General features: G+C 42.9%; 1 protein-coding gene across 1 annotated transcript in view; it reads left to right on the top strand.

Annotated features, from left to right (window-relative positions):
• POLR1A (RNA polymerase I subunit A) overlaps positions 1–18,370 on the top strand; it is a 2,269,619-nt gene that overhangs the window by 1,484,090 nt on the left and 767,159 nt on the right. The window lies entirely within an intron of this gene.

The following is an 18,370-nucleotide window of genomic DNA, read 5'->3' as shown; positions in this document are numbered from 1 at the left end:
TTGTTGCAGAGTTGTAAAAGTTGAGTAAGTCTCTTTTTGTGCAGTGTCACTTGCAAAGCTTGCACCAATTTTCTACAGGAATGGTGTCATCAGAATTGCTCACAACATTTGAAATGGCAGCTCACCATCTATTTGTTATAAAGCAGCTTTCTTTCAGTCCTGTTCTCATACATTAGAGGATTCCATTTATGTTTTTTCTAGCTTCTGTCATCAGTCTCAGATCAGTTTTTGCTGTTGTGTCACAGAGGAGTCTCAAACTTCTTTACACCCGTACTAAAACCAGAATAAGCTGTTTTTATTTGTATACTTCATGTACAGAACAGCTTGATTCCAGTGTGGATGTTTGGGTGAAATTGCAGTCATTTTAGGCTGCTGGCAGTGTGATTATCTTACTGTAAACATGATCTATAAGCTAGCCTGTTGGATCGAGGGCAAGATGTCCATTTTCACACTTTGTGACCAAAGATCAGCTATTGACTTGGGTGCCAGAGGGGCAGTTGGGTGCCAGAGGGGCAGCTGGGAATGAGTGAAGAGGCATTTGCTTGCTGACATCTCCCTAGATTGTATGATGGGGTTGAGTCTTGAATGGGTGGCTTTACTCGTACAGTCATAGTGGAGACCAGAGACCCTTATGATGTCACAAGCCAAATAGGAGCAGTGAGTTTTAGATTCATAGTGCACATCCCTTACAGAACCCACTATATACCATCATTTTTGTTGCTGTTTGAAGGACTGTAGCTAAGCTATAGAGGGTGTAAGCATAAGTCTTCGAACCTTGCTTTATGTTCTAATCTTGTCCCACTAGTCGGGTCTGTACATGAAGAATGGGTATCAGGACTTTGGTCTAGGTAAGGGGGGCTAAGAGTTAGCAGGAGTTAGTGAGCATCAAAAAATAAATAGTACAGTACAGTACTTTTAAGTCAAGGGCATCCGTGCTTCTACATTGGGAAAGCAATTAAGTTTTTATATGAATAATGCAGTACTACCCAGTGCTTGATTAATTATAATTTTGCTTAACAGCATGTAATGTACAGTGTCTTATTGGTATGCTTTTGACTGCAAAATACTCGGCAAGCAGCTCACACTACTGATCTACTGAGTTGAGACACAGGTATCTTTGCTGGTATGATGTTTTTCATACATGTAGCATTTGTTCACTTTTTATCTACATTTTGGCACAGTTTATGACTGAAAATGGGTCACTTAGGTGAGCTCAGGTGCTGGTAAGTAAAATGCATGCACATATAGATATGTACATAATCATAGTCATCCACAAAACCAGACATCCCATTCCCCTCTCATTAAAGGCTTGCAGTGGGACTGACTGGGAAGGATGATTTTTTAGTATATCTGGATGTTTTGGTGGCACCAGAAGTTGGGATTCAGTCTCCATGAGTACTGCTACACATGCACTTGAGTGTTCTCTGAAACACACACACACAAAATGGATACTTTAATTTTACTATAGAGTCACCTCAGTAACGTCCAGACTACACAACTGAAAACTTGTGTACAGTGGAAACAGTTTCATTAAAACATTCTGTCCTCCTTCCTCAGTCAGTTTACATTTCTCACGTTCCATAGAACCAGCAGTACTTAGGTGAAGAGAGAGAAAACTATTAAAGGGCCAGGCACACAGAGAAACTGAAAGTAAAATTAACTTTGCCCAAAAGTAATTAAAAATAACAGGTAGTTTGGGGCAGGGAGGCATGGAAACAGAATCTTTTTTTGTGTGCTGAGTGCTGAAATTCTTTTCCAAGTTCCTGTAACACAGTGCAACAGAGAATTTCTAAAACATCTTTAAAGGCTTTAATGCATGATATTATGTGCTTACAGTACCATTGGTCAAAACACTGTATGCTTTGGAGGAGAGCTTTTATTTATTGATAGACTGACTGATGACACCGCTTTACCGCCACTGTCTGCTAACCATCAAAACCCTCTCTCTATCCGTCAGGGATTCTCATCCAGACAGTCATTGGGGGTGTTCCTGGCATGGCACTGAGAAAGAACATGCAGTAGGCTGTCTAGAAAGAATGTCCCCTCACTTTAGTAAGGGGATTAGCATTTAGGCAGCCTTGTTGTTGCCATTCCTAACCCACCCCCACAGCCCAAGCAGTGGCCTTTCCTGTCTTCTCCATGAAGAATGCAGTGCCATGTGTGCATCCAAGTGTGTGCAGCACCATTCCTCCCTGCTTGTCTGTTTCTTCCAGTGCCCAGGCTGCTGATTGCACCTCTTTACTGCCACTGTCTGTTAACCAGGGGTGTTCCCAGCATGGCACTGAGAAAGAACAAGCAGTAGGCTGTCTGGAAAGAATGGCCCCTCATTTTAGTAAGGGGATTACCTTTCAGGCAGCCTTGTTGTTGCCGTTCCTAACCCAACCCCACAGCCCAAGCAGTGGCCTTTCCTGTCTTCTCCATGAAGGATGCACTGCCTTGTGTGCCTCCAAGTATATGCAACACCATTCCTTCCCTGCCTGCCTCTTTCTTCCAGTGCCCAGGCTGCTCATGAAACTGTGGTTTCCTGGATCTCACTAAAGTCTCCATTCCTCTGTCACAAAACCAGGCTTGGTGGAGAGTAGTAGAATTGTGTTAGTCTTTTAAATGTGTATTTCCTTGTGATCAGATGTTTGGTAAATCATATGATCAAGGTTATATGAGATATTGCTGGACGTTGCATGACTTTTCTTTCCCATGGGATGATTAAATATGACTGAGCATAATAAAACATAATTAATCATATATATCAGTGTGGTGTACTTACAAGAGATTATTCGCCTGTAAATAGCAGGGTCAGATATTGTCTTACTACATGTTCTGGGAACGGAATACAGGGAAAAACTGTTTTAGACATTGGTTTAATAGACTGTTCACAAAGAGTAGGTCCATTCTTCCCTTGTAGCAGATGGAATGTTACAGTTTTTTTGTTACTCCTTGCTTGTAGATTGGCATATGTCAAGATTTAAAATGTTCACCTTTAAGAAATAACTGTCTTTTCTCAGAGAGATGTGGGTGGATCTTTCAACTTGGCAACTCAGCTTTCCTTTTAATGTGCAGTACTATAGTTTTGTTTTTATTTTTGTTTTAGTCGCTGGAAGTTTTTTCTAGTACCTGTGTTTTATTGTCTAAATAATTTACAGCATTTCTCTGAATATTCATTTTTATGTAATCATTGGTATGTATTGACTCACTAAAATCAGAATTTTGGAAGAGATGGCAGGGCTTGACACTCAGATTAATCCATTCCAGACCTGGCTGTATCCTCCCCCAAACAGACTCTGACGAAAGGTACCATGATCCCCTCCCCAGACCTGGAAGGTTAAGATCATGTTCGGTCTGCAGTGTATTCTCTTGTTTTGTTAATTGAGCAGACCCACTTGAGTGCTAGGCTCTGTTTTTCAGGGATGATCTGGAGTGACAGTTTTGTTTAGCATTTATTTTTTCTAGCACTAATCAGCCTGACTAAATTTATGTATTTTATTTTACATTTGTTAACTGGGAAAGTCCGACTGGACACGTCCATTTTCAGCAGAGGCCCGAGGAGAAAAGCTCCAGTTACAAATTTACCCAAGTTTAATAAAATTTATAAAAACTTAGAAATACTTACAAAAATTCCAAAAAATTGCAAAACTTTACACAGATTTACAAATTTTACAAAAGCTTACAAAGTAGACAAAAAGAACTTAGAAATTCCAAATCTGAAATACGAGCAGTGTAAAGAGGCATACAGGTAAAAATTATATTATACAGGATGAGTGAAGTATTGCATAGGTGGGTAATGTAGATACTTCCCTTCCAACAATAGTAAGTACATACGTAATATGTCATACATCAGAAAAAGCAACTGAGGAGAAAAAAGTCAGGAGAGGTGATTTGAAAGGATTAGAGGGGACAGCAAGGAATGAGGGAATAGGTAGATTTTACCCTGGAGGTCTATCCAGGACTGTTACAGGAGCAAAGCCAGGTATCTTTCAGGTATGATTTTAGGTGTTTTATAAACTGAGTTATAGAGCTGCAGGAAGTAATATGGGTGGGTAGTTTGTTTCAAATTTTTGGAATGTAATTAGAAAAGAGTGATTCCCCTGCTATATTATTTGCTTTGGTGATGAATAGAAGGAATGTGTTGTTGGATCAGAGGGGTCAAGAAGAGGAGTAAGGTTGCAATAGATTTTGGAGGGCAGGGGTCTTGTCTGGTTGATGCAGTATTTTATGGGCAGAGATTAACTGATTAAAGTGTAGTAGTTGAGGGAGTTCTAGCCATTCTATCTGTTTTAGAGATGAGCAGTGATGTAACCTGTAAGAGGCACCTGTGGCAAACCTAGCAATTTGATTATAATAAGATTCAGGCTTGGTTAGTTCAGTCTTGCGGAGGTTAGTTAGGATTCGGGAAGCATATAGGAGAGATGATAGGAGATGAGTACGAGTGATAGTGACTTTTGTGTGTATTATTAGGAATTGTTTGTTTTTATGTAGGAGACAGTTTCTTGTGCGTCGTCTTAATGGTTTATGCTATATGTGTATCGAACTTTAAGTTGATGTCAATTTCTATGCCTAATAACTTGGTATGAGTTGATGGGGTGATAGCAGTTTTATTTTTGGATAGGATGGTGAATGGTTGGGAAGATGAGGTGGATTTTGTTGGACAGAAGAGAAGGTGCTTTGTTTTGTTGAGGTTTAGTATAAGCTGAGAGTTGGTGATCCTTGATTCTATGTTTAGAAATGATTCTTGAGTTTTGGTGTGGAGGTCATGAAGGGAGGAAGCTGTGCATATTGGAGTAGAGTCATCTGCATACTGTATGACTGGTGTGAGGAGTGATGGTGTGTAGCTGGTTAATGAAGAGACGGAGAAAAGTAGGGGTCCAAGGATAGAGTCTTGAGGAACTCCTGTGGTAACAGGGAGAAGAGGGGAAAGTTGATGTTTCCACTGGACGGCCAGCTGTCTTCCTGATAGGTAGCTATTGAACCAGGTGATAGTGGAGTTACTGAGATTTGGGGTGGAGAGGGTGTTGATGAGTTTTTTTGTGACTGATCATGTCAAAGGCCTTAGACAGATCTAAAATTGTTGTAGATACAAATTGTCCATTATTTTTATAGTGGTTTACTGTATTTATGAATGACATGAGGGCTGCAGTAGTGCTGTGAGAAGGGTGGAACCCATGTTGAGTGTTAGATAATATTCTATGTTTGTGGAGGTAGGCTGATAGTTGTGTGTGAATAGTCCTTTCTAAAATTTTTGATAAGAGGGACAGGATGGCTTTTGGCCTGTAATTAGTTAGTTTGTTTGCTTTCCCACCCTTATGTAAAGGTATAATGTGGGAGATTTTCCAAATATCAGGAACGAGGCTCTCAGATAGTGATCTGTTTATGAGTATAGCTACTGGATATGCTATAGCATCTGCTGCACTTTGTAGAAATTCTGCTGGATGTTTATCAATGGCTAATGTGGTTGGTTTTAGTTTCTTTAGGAGTTTTTTTATGGTACCAACAGACATTGGGTGGAGTGTAAAGTGTGTTGTTATTTGGGGTGTAAACCATGGTAGTCGAGCAGTCAATTGACAGTTTAGAATTCCATCCATAAACTTTTAGTATGCTGTGCAGGGGTGTAGCCAGGGTTTTAAGATTTGTACTTAGAGTTGCTAGAATGCTGCCCCCCACCACACCACATCCATATCAGCACATTGATCTCTGCCCACACCCCTAACAAACTGCTTTCCAAGCCACATCCCCTTTACAATGCTTGTCTGTCTCCCACTCCTGCTACTCATGCCAGGATGCTAATCATTACATGATGAAACAATAAAATAAAACTGGATATTTCAGTTTGTGTGTGGAAAAGCACATAAAGTAGCTTCCCACGTTTACATTATGGCTGACTTTACCACAGTGCAACTGCACCCAGATAAGTAGTCATGAGTGCATTTTAATAAATTGTGGCTCAGCCCTTGTACATCTACCATGCAACTCCTCACATGACTGACCTTTTGTACTAGTGTTGTGGTGTGAGAAGCCACAATGTTGCCCTACAAATAGCCTTTGTATCAAGTCAGGCTAGCCAGTTACACAGAGGTCCATTCACTGCACACACTTCTACCATAAAAGTACACCAGGTGAAGACAAACTGGCACTTTATTCAGGTATTCCTAACATTCCTAACTATGAGTGAACTCCACAGAGCTGCACCAGGCAACTAACCATTGAATGGCATACTCAAAACACCAGATTCCCTCCGGTATGTACAATTTGTCCAATAAACCAGGATAACTATAATTTCCAGTGACCGAAAACTGCACTCGGTGTTCAATGTGACATAAAAATGTTGAATACAGGAGTACTACCTGAGCAAATTGTTAATTTTGGTTCACTCCAAATGGCAACTACAGATATTCAGTAAACAGTTATTTCCAGTTAACCGTGAATGCCAAATGTATTTATTTATTGTATCTGTCTATGTATCTATCCATGTATTTAAGTATCTAATTGTTGTTGATAAGGTTAGTCCCTCTAGGTCAGTGGCATCTTTTCAGTAGAGACCCCTGGTGGTATTCATACTGACTAGGGGAAATTTGACAAGGGCACAGGAGAGCATCCCCTACTTTTACCTTAAACAGATTCACCTCACAATTCCTTATCACAAATTCTCTAAATGACTGTACTTATTGCACTGCTTAAAATCAAATGCTCAAAGAAGAGAAAAGAAAAGCGTCTTCACCAGCAACTCTTAAATAACCATCGAAGGACCACTCTCTTATGAATGCTTGCTCGCTAAATTCAGCCATCATCGCCTCCAATGCCAGTAAACTTTCCATCACCAGACCCACAGCCTCCCAAGCTCTTTCTACTACTAGGCATTGAAAACATAACCAATAAAATTCTCTGTGACAACCCACCAGGGTCTGATGACCTTTAATACAATATTGTAACTCTACAGACCCTTCATCAGTATTTATTATATTTCTTAACATACTGGACACAATGCAAGGCAAACTTGTTGTTCATAAAAAGCAACACAGAACTATTTCATTCACTGTGCTTCTGCCACTGTATATTTCTTAAAATGTAGAAAGATCATTACTGAACAGATTCCAAAAACAACCCACATACCTGCTAAGACTGCACACCCATTTTCAACACTCCATACACTTGGTAAAGTGCCAAAAAATTAAACCATGATCAGTCATCTAAATGCATTGCTGACCTTGTACTCCTATACCCCAACAAACATGGATTCTGGGCCAAAAGGAGCATGAAGACAGTTAATCTAGACAATAACTGATGACATCCTAATCTGTACAGACAAACAGCAAGTCACAGTAGCAGTATTTTTTAAACCTGACCAAAGCAGTTGACATGGCAGACCATCCAGTTTTTCAGACTGCCCTTGTAGGCCATGGTGTCAAATACAACCTTCCCAGAATTCCTCATCTTTCTTTCCTAGCATAATTTCATAGTTAAAATAGGTTATTCCTCGTCAACCAAAGTTCCCAGCTCAAAGAAGTCACTTGGGGTGCTGTTCTTACCATCCCTGGGATGTTCATCGTGCATACAGCTGCAGTCATAACAGATGGGTTATCCTGCCGTCAGGCGGGTCCTCGGTCAGCCGAATTCCAAAGTCTAGGTCTGGCGTCAGTTGCCGCCGCTTCCTCCCTGACGTCAGTGCGGCAGGGGTATAAAAGAGGCAGCCAACGCCATTTTCTTCATCTTTCTTGCCGCGCGGTGCCCGAAGCAGAAGCAGTTCGCAAGTGCCGGTCGGCCAGCTCCTGAGATTTACGAAAGTATTTCAGCCGAAGTCTTCTTGAAAGCTAAGTACCCCATTGGGGAAACTTTTCTTGCCTCAGACCGATGTCAGACAAAGTTATTAATTGTATTTCATGTGGGAAGCAAATACCGCATAAGGATTTCCACTTTACTGTATACCTTGCTTAGGCCCAAGATTAGATTCAACAAACGCACTATTAAGCGTCGAGCGGAGTTCGCCCTTCACTTTAATTATATTATGTCATCAGATACTCAGACTCCAGTTTTGAGCAAAAAACGCAAAGATAAGGACCGGCATATGAGGTCCGCACCACCTACTGATACCACGCTAAGGCCGACTACCGGTTCTCCGGTACTCAGCGAGGTGCCTACGCAGCCCCTGAGTACCGATGACAATGCATTACCGGTGTCTTCAGTATCCGAGGCCGCAGGCTCCTCGGCCCCCATTCCTACTACAGATACCGACGCCACTCCTGGCGGGGAAACTCAGAATTTAGACAGGCCTGCCATTTCTCAAGGGGTCTCCAGGCCTTCCTCCTTCTCCATTAAAGCCTTCACTAAATCTAAAACAGCCATGAAAACCAAAAAACAGGTTCCTCAGACACCCACTCAAGGCACCATGCCTAAAAAGCAGATGCTTAAAATGGCTGAAGATTTGATTACTCTTATCAGGGGTTCTCAACCCCCCTCTGACTAAAGGCCTAAATTAGAGGAAGACTACCCTTCGTCAGATCAAGCTTCTATTACCTCAGAACTATCTGAGGACCAGGATTTGGAATATTCTCCATTCGAAGACTCTGATGCAGAGGAGTCTATTCCCTCGGTCTCCCCCCCCCCTGAGGACTTCTCTTTTGGGGAAAACCTGCATACATTGAGGGAACACTTTCACTGGGAAGGCCAAGATTACTCAGATTCCAAGAAAAGGCTCAGGGAATTTCTTTTGCTCCCCCAGCATAGGCCTCTGGCTATCCCTCCTGTTTTAGATATATTGGATGATGTGTACACAGAAGCCAGCCTTAATCCTGATTCTTTGCCTCCAGCTCCTGTTAAACCAGACAGGTATTACCAGGTTCCCGATTCTCACCAGTTCCTATATAAAAGCTATACTGCTGACCCAGAAACTATTTCACAGGGTCCCAAGGGAATTAAGGCCTCTACTGCTAAACACCCATTACCTTCAGAGAGAGATTCCAGATCTTTAGAAAGGTGGGGGAAAAAGGTGTACACCTCGGCCACTTTAACCATGAGGGCATTAAACTGTCAGTTCCATATGTTAAAGTATCAACAGTTTTTCATATCTCAGCTGAAAAGCAAAATGACACAACCAGAACAACCAGATTTAAAAGAGTTGCAGGATTTGTTGCATGGTGCAGAGCAAGTGGGTAAATATACCTTGCAGTGTGGTTTTGATGCTTTAGAGGCCTCATGTAGAGCTGCTGTTACGGGGTCTGTTATACGTAGGCATGCTTGGCTCAAAGAGCAAACCTTACCAAATCATGTCAAAGCTTAATTATTAGATGCACCTCTTCAAAAAGATGTATTGTTTGGTGTTAAAGCAGAGGAGGTGCTAAAGAAAATGGAGGAAAAAGCGAAATCAATGCAAACAGTGAAACATTTCCTGCAGGTACAGCCTCCACGTTTCAGCAGAAACTGGCCTTCAAAAAATTGGTCCTTTCCAGCCACGGACAGACCTCAAAGGGGCAGATACAGGCGTCCAAGGGGTAGAGGGCAACCTCAAGGATCTTTCAGAGCCAGACAGTGGCAGGCACCAACCCCAAGAGGTGGAGAAGATAGATCACAGTCTTTCAGAAAACAGACACAATGACTTCCCCCTACACCTGCCAAGCAAAGCTTTAATGGCAGCACCTTTGGGTGGAAAACTGACACTATTCTCAAAAAATTGGCATATTGTTACAAAAGACAAATGGATTCTGGACATTATAGACAGAGGCTACACGTTCCACTTTCACACCCTTCCAGAAATGAGAGGCATGCCAAACCTGCCACAAAATCAAAGGGCAGAGGCACAAAAGCAAATTTCAGCTCTCATGGACATGAAAGCAAATCAAGAGGTACCTACAAAAGAACAAGGTCAAGGGTTTTATTCCAGACTATTGCTGGTACCAAGGAAAGACAAAGATTGGAGACCGATCTTAGACCTATCCATCCTAAACACATATCTACAGGTGCCAAAATTCAAGATGCTCACATTACAGCAGCTTCTTCCCATGCTGGGCAAGGAGTCTTGGCTGGTAACATTGGACCTCAAGGAGACATACCTGCATGTCCCTATCAGACAAGATTGCAGAAGATACCTCAGATTTCTTGCAGGTTCAACCCATTACCAATTCTCTGCATTGCCCTTTGACTTATCTACTGCGCCCAGAGTGTTTACGAAATGCCTGGCATCAGTAATCGCCTTCTGCAGACTGCAAGGGATACAAATCTACCCATATCTGGACGACTGCCTGATCCAAGCGGATAGCAAGGACATACTACTGCAGCACCTGGCGTTTGTAATAAAACTGTTGAACTTCCTGGGATACACAGTCAACAAAAAGAAATCAAAACTGATATCCTCTCAACAAATAATTTTCCTGGGTGCCAACTTGGATACAACCACCCAGATGGCCTACCTCACGCCAGACAAGCAAGGGCAACTGTCTCAATACTTCAGAAAAATGGCAACTTACACCAGGCTAACTGCAAGGAAAGTCCTGCAGGCTCTGGGATTCATGGCATCTTGCATCCTACTTATCCCATGTGCAAAGCTGCATATGAGAAAACTTCAATGGTACCTAAAAAACTTATGGTCTCAACACAGCCACAGCTTGGAAGCAATTATACCACTCATTCCATGCCTTCAAAAGGAATTTATGTGGTGGGCTCAAGCTTGCCAAAGAAACACAGGTCTTCCTTTCTGTGTTCCTCAAGCAACTCAAATCATCACAACAGACGCCTCAGACTATGCATGGGGAGCACACATGACAAATCAATACATTCAGGGAAAATGGGCACGAAAAGAGAAGCTCCTTCACATCAACCAAAAGGAAATGCTAGCCGTGCAAAAGGCTATTATGACCTTCAAAGGCCTACAGCATCCAGGCCAGCTATTGATAAGGACAGACAACACCACAGTGATGTGGTACATAAACAAACAGGGGGGGAACTCATTCATACCCCCTGTGCAGGCAAGCCATGACCGTATGGAACACAGCACTGGAATTGAAAATTCAACTACAAGCACAATTCTTGCCAGGGAAGGAAAACACACTGGCAGACAAACTAAGCAGAAATATGATAGATCCACACGAATGGAAGTTGCATCCTCAAATTTTCACAGAGATAACTCCGGCATGGGGACAGCCAGACATAGATCTCTTTGTACCCACAGAAATTGCCAGTTGAAAAAATTTTGTTCAAGGACCTATCATCCACAGGCCTGGAAAGTGGACGCACTTTCCTTCAATTGGGCAACATTGACAGTCTATGCCTTCCCGCCTCTTCCTCTGCTGCCCAAAGTTCTATTAAAAGCCAGAGCAGAGAGGCCGAAAATGATTCTCATTGCTCCAGACTAGCCAAGACAACACTGGTATCCGCTCCTGAAGAGCCTGACACATTCCCCACCATGGATCCTACCTCTAGTCCCTCTTCTGTTGTCCCACCACAGCTACAAGACTCTTCACAGCCATCTCAAAACACTAAATCTAGCTGCATGGAGAATTCCTTGATTTCCCAACAGTTTCTCCTCTCCAAGGAGGTGCAGAATGTCATCTTGGAGGCCAGAAGACCTTCTACTAGAAAGGCCTACTCCGCTAAATGGAAACAATTTTGTGCCTGGAATCAAAAGAAGGGATAGAATCCTTGGGTAATAAATATACCTCAAATCTTACAGTACCTAGCTGAGATGTTAAACAATGGACTTTCCTTCTCCTCCATCAAGATCCACGCTTCAGCCATTTCTGCACAATACAACACAGATCCTCCTTTATTCTCTCATCCTGTCTTAAGGCAGTTCCTCAGAGGGGCAAAGAATATAAAACCCCCAAGGAAACTACCAGTCCCTGCTTGGGACCTCAACTTCGTATTGGAAAAGCTGACCCTTCCTCCCTTCGAGCCAGCTTCTTCATCAGAGTTACAGTACTTGTCATGGAAAACAGCCTTTCTTCTGGCTATCAACTCATCTCGCAGGGTTTCGGAGCTACAGGCCCTCATGGCTGTGCAACCATTCATCATTTTCCATCAGGACAGAGTTTCCTTACGAACCAGCCCTACCTTTATGCCAAAGGTAGTATCCAGTGTAGCTTTGAATCAGACTATCCACTTACCTATATTTTATCCTAATCCACAAAACAAAGGGGAAAGACTACTACATTCCTTGGACATTCACCGACAACTTCGTTATTATTTGGACAGGACAAAGCCATTCAGGAAATCTGAACAACTCTTTGTGTCCTATGCTGCAAGTGCTCAAGGAAAGGCTATTTCCAAACAGACAATTTCAAAATGGATAGCCCACTGCATACGCTTTTGTTACTCATTTCATGGAAAAACTGTGCCTGCATGCATCAGATCCCACTCCACCAGAGCCACAGCTACCTCTGCAGCTTTCCTCAGGGGGGTCCCTACCAAGGATATTTTGGAAGCAGCCACCTGGAGTTCAGTGCACACTTTCTCCAAGCACTATCACCTCCCACTATACTCTAAATCTAGAGCGGGCTTTGCCACAGCAGTCCTGCAGGGCATCCTAGCCCCTTCTAGTTCCACTTAAAGCCTGCCACCCTTACTTAGCTTTGGGATTCTACCCATCTGTTATGACTGCAGCTGTATGCACGATGAACATAGTACAGTATTGTACCTACCATAAATGTAGATGTTCGATTGCTCATACAGCTGCAGTCCAGGTTTCCCTCCCTCCAACCCTTCTTAGGACAGGCCTTATGACATACCCTTTTCATATAACCTTTTGGGGTACTCTTTTATGGTGTATTTGCTTGCAACTACTGTTTTTTTTTTTGATTTATCAACATTGCATTTTTGCATAACATGTTTGCCTTCCTTCTGGGGGCACCTGACATCTGGGGCAAGAAAAACTGAAGAAAATGGCGTTGGCTGCCTCTTTTATACCCCTGCCGCACTGACGTCAGGGAGGAAGCAACGACAACCGATGCCGGACCTAGACTTTGGAATTCGGCCGACCGAGGACCCGCCTGACGGCAGGATAACCCATCTGTTATGACTGCAGCTGTATGAGCACTCGAACATCTACATTTATGGTAGGTACAAAACTGTACCTTTCTTCACAAGAGGATAAAATGTAGCCAATGTTTGTAAACCTCAAAGTATTTTGTCAAAAAATATACTTTGAGGTGCCAAACAAAAGTGGGACATTCATGTCAGTAAAGGATACATATTGATGTAACCAGTGGGTGCATTATGGGGAAATAAACTGTGCCAATAACTTATCCTCCTTCCTGCTGAGTTGTACAGTCTCTTAATATAAATTGAGCTACATTTAATGGCTCCTAACTGTGATATTTGGCACAACTGGCTCAAAGAAGGAATGTTTGTGTAAGAGGGGATGGTTGTCATTGCTAAATACTTGCCCCTACCAGGAGTCACAAACTCCACCTTTCCTAACTCCCATTGAATGACATGACTTAACTTACTAACTTACTCCAAACTAGATGTTAACTGCACTCAGTACAACAGTGAGAAACACTGCACTTTATCTGAATGTCCTGTTCAGATGTCCTGGGGTGTCAGAGATGCATCACTCTCATGTATAGGAAACAGGTGCTGTCATGCCTCCATCTTTCCTTCTTTGCACGTTCTGAGGTTGCCATCATATGTCTGTTATCTGTTTGATAATCTTGTGCATGTGAAGGGGTGGGTGGGCATTAATATGCGTTAAGCTACTACTTGTAGCCTTAAAGGGAGTGTTAGCTTCTTGTTATGGTCATTTTGTTCTGGAAGCATCCCCGTTTCCCTAATGTTTCCTGTTAAATGACCACAGAAGAAGTAAAACACAACATCCCTGCTTTCCAGAGCTTAGGATTTATTTGGGCACAGCATGTCATACAGGCACGTGCTCGGTCTTCAAGTATTCACTAGAATTGCCCAGTGGCTTTCCCAAAAGCATCCAGTAAACTATGGTGCATTAGTCACAGTAGCTCCATATCAGTAGGCAGAGGCAAAATCAGTCTGTTGTTAATTATTTTCAAGCTTATCATTTTTAACTTGCTGATAAAGGCCACTGGTTATAAGATATTACTCCCAGCCATTGTATATTTTTTTATTGAGTTATCACATGTGACATAGACAAATGTACATTTATACAAAAGTTAATCACAAGGTATTAACAAATTAACATTAACAAACATTATACTTCACTTATATTCCTATATATCATGTAACCTAAGCAACCTTACATAAATTATTCAATTCCTGCCCATTTTTAAACAAGAAACATCTTTATTAAACCATCATGTACGACATAAGCAATCATACATTTATATAAATGAAAACAGTCCACACCAACACAATCCTAGTTGCAGGTATTTTACATCACAAATCACACTGACAGACTCCCAGTTGCAAACATTATACATCACTTATAATCTACTCAGTCTTTTTCAGTCAAACATTGCATAGCTTATTTAAGTCCTGCCTTCTTTTATAGGTTCATAGGTAGGTACTAGGCTGTCGGCCCAAGGGCCTACGTAAGCCTAGCGAACAAGGTTCCCTGGCTTACACCACCCAAGAAAGTTATTTTCCTGTGCCACTGTCGAGCAGAGACACAGAAGTGATCCCCGGGGTGTATTTCCTATTTCCCATCCACTCATCAAGATTTTTCTTGAAGAGTGCTAATGAAGAACTTTGCTTGACATAGATGGGTAGCCTGTTCCAGAGTATGGGAAGTCTCTGGGACAGGAATCTATCCCTCCAGCATGTCCTGTTTATTGTGGTGGCAAGGTTTAGGTCCCTAGAGCGTGTAGCTCAGTGGGATTGGGATTTCTTTAAGTGTAGCATGTCCAGCAGCTCTGGGTTTGACATAGCTTTATATGTTAGGCAGAGATCACCTCGGAGTAGGCGATATGCTACGGAGTAAAGCTGGAGTTTTTTGAGACGGTCAGTGTAGGGCAATTGTTTGAGGCCAGTAATCCTCTTTGTGAGGTACTTCTGCGGCCTTTCCAGCTGCTGCAGATGTCTTGTGAGGTACATTCCAAAAGGGATGTTGTACTCTATAATGGGTCTAATGAGCATCGAGTAGAGGGGAACAATGACCTCTTTTTTTCATGGATGAGAACTCTTTTATGATGAGGTGTGCCACGTAGAAGGACTTCCTGACTACTGTGGCGATGTGACTATCAAAGGAGAGGCTACTGTCCACCTGGCTCCCAAGGTTTCTTATCACGCATTCGGTGTTAAGTAGATTGCTGCCTATGTGGTAGTTCATGGGTACAGAGTTTTTAACAAAGGGGATGACACTGCACTTTTTGGCATTGAGCTTGAGGCCATGGCTCTGATACTAGGCATCTGTCTCAGCGAGGCCCTTCTGTAGGATGTCCACATCATTTGGGGACTTGACTATGGCTCCTAGTTTGCAGTCATCTGCGAACTTCGTTAGCCAGAGGCCTTCTGTGTTAGCCTGTACTTGAGAGAAGTAGATACCAAACAGGAGAGGTCCCAGGACAGAACCCTGTGGTACTCCACTTGTCACTGCTTTGAGGTCAGATTTGGAGTCTATAACTTTTACAGTGTGGGTTCGGTCAGTGAGCCAGTTGGCAACCCATCTTGTGATGTAGGGATTTATACCTAGTTAGTAGTGAGTTTAGCTATAATTCCAGAATGGGGGATGGTGTCGAAAGCCTTGGCCAGGTCAAGATAGGCTGTGTGAACCACCTTACCCTCATCTACGGCTTTGGTGACTGCCTCAAAGAAGTCGATCAGGTTCAGGAGGCATGATCTGCCTTTCACAAACCCAAGAGTTTGGAGGTTACCAATGTCTTTGTTTATGAGTTCCTTGATGATATGTTCCATGGCCTTGCAGACCAGGCTCGTCAGACTAATAGGTCGATAGTTCACGGGATCAGTGGTGGCTCCCCCTTTGTGGAGTGGCATAACTGTTGCTGTGTGACATTCGGTGGGCACAAAGCCTGATGCGAGGCTATTATTGAACATGGTGCTTAAGTGGGGAGCCAGTTCGTTCTGAAGTTCGTGTAAAATGCAGCCTGGGATATTGTCCGGTCCCATGGATGCTGTGTTTTTGGCTTTAGGGAGTGCAGCTTTTACCTGCGTAGTTGTGATTACAGGGACTCTACATTCTTCCTGTATAGATATGGGCCCTTTAGGAGGTGAGAGGGGGGTAAAGTTAGCACTGAACCTATCTGCCAGGATGTTGGCAATATCAGTTGGTTCTGTAATTTTCTTGCCTTTGTGCTGTAACTCAGAGCAGATCTGGGTGTTGCCATTGAGATTCTTGACATAGCTATAAAATGCTTTGTGGTTGTCCTTGGAATTAGTGGTGATTTTGTTTTCGTAGCTAGCTTTGGAGGATCTTATAAGGGATCTCAGCTTCTTACTGAGGCTGACCAGGGAGCTCCTCCACTCATGGGATTTTACTCTTTTGCAACAGTTTCTTCCTTCTGTTGTACAGCTTGTTTATGGCAGGAGACCACCAGATTGGCTTCCTTTTTTTTGGAGGATAGCGTCTTGGTTTTGTTTGGGATAGCACAATCCATGCACTCGTGTAAGTGCTTATAGAGTGCATTTGTATAGGATTCGGCAGTTGTAACTGTATTGTCCATCTGCATGGGTGTCATAAAGTTCACCACTTCTGTCTTAAGAAGCATGACGTTGGCTTTGTTGAAATTTTTTACTGTGGGTTTCCTTAATGTGGGGTGGGGGCGGGATGTCAATATAAAGGCTGATTAGCTCATGGCCAGATCGAACCAACGAGGAGTTGACTTCAGGTGTGAAACACCGGTCACTCATGTTGGTAATGACTAGGTTTAGGATATTGTTGCCCCTGGTGGGGATGTGGATAAGTTGATCCAGGGCACTGGAGTTTATGAATTCCAGAAAGCGTTGAGCTAAGGAGTTGGTAAACAAGTAGTTTTCCCAGTTAATGGTGGGGTAGTTGAAGTCATCCATTATTTGGGTGTTTGGTTGAACCCTAATATTTTCCAGTACATCAAGAAAAGAGGAGTGGGAATCCTGGAGCATGGTGGGGGATCTGTTGCAAGCTATAATTTGGATTGCAGTTTTGCCCAGAGTTAGTTGCACTTGGATAACCTCAGATGCATTATGCTGAGCAACTAGCCTGGAGGTATGGATATCCTTAATGAATATGGACACACTTCCACCTTTGGTGTTTCGGTCCAAGTTACATGGCTGAAAAGTGTGATATGAGTTATAGCCTGGTAGTGCAGGGGTGCCGTCTGGAGCCTTGAACCAGGTCTCAGTCGCTGCACAAATAACAGTGTTCTCCATTTTAAGGAGTTCCTCGAGTGAGTGCATTTTGAGATTTAGACTTGTAGCATTATCCTCAGTTTTTGCTTGCCTGTTCCTGTTATGGTGGTGAATTTGTTATTTGAATCTTGCCTAAAAAAGGCACTATAGGCGCAGCAAGAGCCTTAGCCTTAGCCAGTATCCGGAATCCCAAAGGCGATAGGTGCAGGCCATCTGTGGCAAAGCATCGTGGTCTGTCGACCATGAAATCCCAAGCAGACAGATACTGGATGCCCTTAGAATGACACCTGAAGCTTAGCCAATTGTTGAAGTCAATCATTTTGTCCTTGTACTGCGGTAGTATTCTGGGCGATGGCAGAATGCTACTCAAGGCTAGGGTCATACCTGCCTGGGCTACAAGATTGGAGAGCTCTTCCATGTCTCTTTTCATGTAGTCCAGGGAGGTACGTCTCGGGTTATTCACACCAACGTGGACAATGACAGAGTCATATTTGTACTTGTTGTGGAGTGACCTGTGGGTTATGTGGCGGATCCTGGCACCCAGCAGGCAGCTGTCAGTAACCTTCTCCTTGTTTAGCCTGGTGAGTGGAACATTAGTGTGCCTGACTATAGAGTCACCTATGACTAGTGTGTTGGGTACGTTGTTTTGCCTTATTGGCTGTGGTTGAGTGGCACACTGAGTCTGGGCTATGCGTCATTGGGGTTTTGTTGGGGGATGGAGGTTGCTTGCATTTCTGCTTTGGAGGTCTCTGTTGCTTAGACAGATTATTATTGAGAGCCTCAGTGAATGTTTTTGTGTTACTGTGTGTGGATTTTGGTGGTGTAGATTTAGTGAGACTATGTGGTGAGTGTGGTGTGGTGCAAATGTTTACCTTCTCCTCATGACTGTCAAATTCAGTCTTGGTTGTAGAGAGCTTTACCTTCAGTTTGGCTAGATAAGTGCATCTCTCACAGGTTGTAGTGTTGGGTGGTAGGAGGAGAGGGTTGTCTGTGTACATGAGGCAATTTCTACATTGCCTCAAGATGCCCAGATTCATCAGATAGACAGGAGAGAACACTGGGAGCTGACCCTTGGACATGCCTGAATAAAAAAATATTTTCCTCTAGATAAGTGAGGAAAGTGAGTACAAGTGAGAAAAGT

This window comes from Protopterus annectens, chromosome 2.part1 (genome assembly GCF_019279795.1).
Source record: "Protopterus annectens isolate FY-2018-M chromosome 2.part1, PAN1.0, whole genome shotgun sequence".
NCBI classification, from domain to species: Eukaryota; Metazoa; Chordata; order Ceratodontiformes; family Protopteridae; genus Protopterus; species Protopterus annectens.
This window is presented reverse-complemented; position numbering and strand designations above follow the sequence as displayed.